General features: G+C 37.5%; 1 protein-coding gene across 3 annotated transcripts in view; it reads right to left on the bottom strand.

The window, feature by feature from the left end:
* Positions 1-2,500, bottom strand: part of LOC138049441 (histone-lysine N-methyltransferase SETD2-like) — a 31,777-nt gene that overhangs the window by 23,365 nt on the left and 5,912 nt on the right. The window lies entirely within an intron of this gene.

Here is a 2,500-nt window from a genome sequence, read left to right as displayed (position 1 = left end):
AGGCAAAATAAGATTCCAGTCTCTTGTAGAGGTTAAGAGATTCCCCGGCGTGCATTTTTTAATGCAGTGATGAGAAGGGAAGAGTGAAGCTTTCCAATGCAAAGGGGGCTCACATTTGGTTTGCCTACATTTACGAGTAGTATCACAGGGCTTGAGATTTAAAAAAAAATCCAGTCGCAATTTTGCAACAAGATCCGAATTTTTATTCGCAAATTTAAGTGACAAAATTGTCACACTGTATTAAATGTGTTGCCAGTGGTTTAACAAATCAAAATACGAGCCTGTAATACTTGTGTGAAAAGAAACTGCCGAAAATGGTGAACAATTTCTTGAGAAAATGCTTTTTGTATGTAACATCGCATGTAAATTACACTATAACTTGTGCTCCATATCTTCAGATTGAAAGAAAATCTATGGGGAGAAACAATGATTAATTTTTGTCATTTGTTTATTTACTTTACCAAAAGTAGCGGCAAAGTGGCAACTAGCTAACCCTTTTATTTTGAAAGGGCAAAGGTAGAAAACTAGACTCAAAAAACGACTCCTCCAGCCCTGAGTAAGAAATGTCTATATGTGTATATATCAGTGCTGGCTACATGTTCCAGACACCTATCTCCATTTACCCTGTGAGCAGTTGGTTTCTCCTACCCTTCCTGAGAGAGAAACCACTGCAAGCAACCATCAGTTTCTTTGAGTGAGCTGCCGTCCAGCGCCAAGGACAAATAAATTAAAATTGAACCAGTAAAACGAGTTAGCAAGCTTGTTTTGGCGCTTGCGCATGTGTTTAGCTACATAACTGCTGCCTTTGGATGAGCCTGCTACATAGAGATTACATAATTTTCCCTCGAAATAAAATGAGGTGATATCAAATGCATCACGTGGGGTGTGACATACTTTGCACATGCTCAATGGAAAATCAAATGGTTGCTCGGAGCAGTTTCTCTCTCGGGAAGCATTAGAGAAACCAACTGCTCGCAGTCTAATCTCCATTTGGACTAAGCACAAAACCAAGGGTATCAATAAAATTTGAAATTAGTTGCAGGTTTGAGTTGAGAAACCGACTGTTGTCATTGCTCAAAAGTAAGTTACCACCCTGTTGTGAGAGGAGAGTCTCATCTCGCGAGTTGGTTCGAAAAACTGTAAGTGTCTGCATGAACGAAAACTTTTCCGAAGACTAGCACGTTCACGAAGAAGCTCACGCTCCAAAATGGAGCACCTGACTCTAAAAATGTAATGGAAAAATTAATGCGGTTGGTGCATGACAGTGTATTATTGTGAAACTCTTGCATTCCAAATGCGTGTCGAGATTCAAACCACGACTCTGCGTGTAAAAACTGTTAATTGATCGATTTCTTCAGTAAATAAGCTTTAATCCATCGAACTGTCATAAAAAATTGCCTTTCAAATTCAAGTTTATTGGGCTCCAATTGAAGAGAACATTGCGACAAAACTGATGCACATTTAGCTTACATTAATTTACCTTGTATAACGTGAACTTTGAGAGTAAGTGGTTTGAAAAATATTAAATGACAAAACTTGTGTGAAAATGACTTCAAAATGCGTTCTCTTGTTATTGTTTATGTAGGGTTTTCATTTCAGGCCGGAAGCCGGACAGTTCATCCAGTTGTTTACCATTTCACCGGTGCCCTGTACTTTGACAATATAAATTTGTTGGCTACTTTTTTGGGTTTTTCTTCTTTCTTTCTTGGTGGAATTGGATATCTTGGAAAGCCATGGGCAGAAGAAACACAAAAAAACTCATGTGCAATAAATCCTTCAAACTAAAAAGAGTCAATTAATCACCATGCATATTTTGCCTACTAAACGGAATAGTTGATCTGTTGGCATTTCAATTATGTGATAAAAGGTCTGAAAACGCAATGTCGCAAATTTGTTGTCGTAATTGACAAATTTTTGCAACGGGAAAAAAGGCTGGATGTAAAGACATTTAGTTTAGTTTTTGTTCTAGTCTTGAGTTGAATTAGAAAGCGATGGAAATATTTAATACACCATTACCTTGTAAATAAAGTTTTAGGTGTGGGTAATGTTAGAACTATTCTCTATCTTTGTACGCCAGAATGCAAATTTTTAGTATTAATTTACCAAATCATCTAGCAAAAACACAATGTATCCGAATTCACTTTATTTCACACGGCGATTTTAGGCGTCTGACCATTCTGACTAGAATTTCACAGAGATGTGTTTACAACGCCACCACAGTAAAAACATGAAACGTTACTCAATTGACATGATTTCTAATTCGGTTTTAACAGTATTTTAATTTTGATTTTAGTTTCATGCTCGACAAGAGCGTCGTTTTGTGGTTTAAATTACGGCTGTCGGACTTTTATCATAATTTATGCCAATCTTGCCACTTCAGTGATTCTTGCGAGACGAGTGAATCGTCTCTTGAGATGAGAGTCTCGTCTCTCGTCTCGTGAGAAGCAAGATGAGACTGGTAACTTACTTTTGAGGGGTACTGTACTTCAATTTAGGAGAA

Source organism: Montipora capricornis, chromosome 5, assembly GCF_036669925.1.
Source record: "Montipora capricornis isolate CH-2021 chromosome 5, ASM3666992v2, whole genome shotgun sequence".
Classification (NCBI taxonomy): domain Eukaryota; kingdom Metazoa; phylum Cnidaria; class Anthozoa; order Scleractinia; family Acroporidae; genus Montipora; species Montipora capricornis.
Note: the sequence above shows the minus strand (reverse complement) of the source record. Positions and strands in the feature narration are given on the sequence as shown.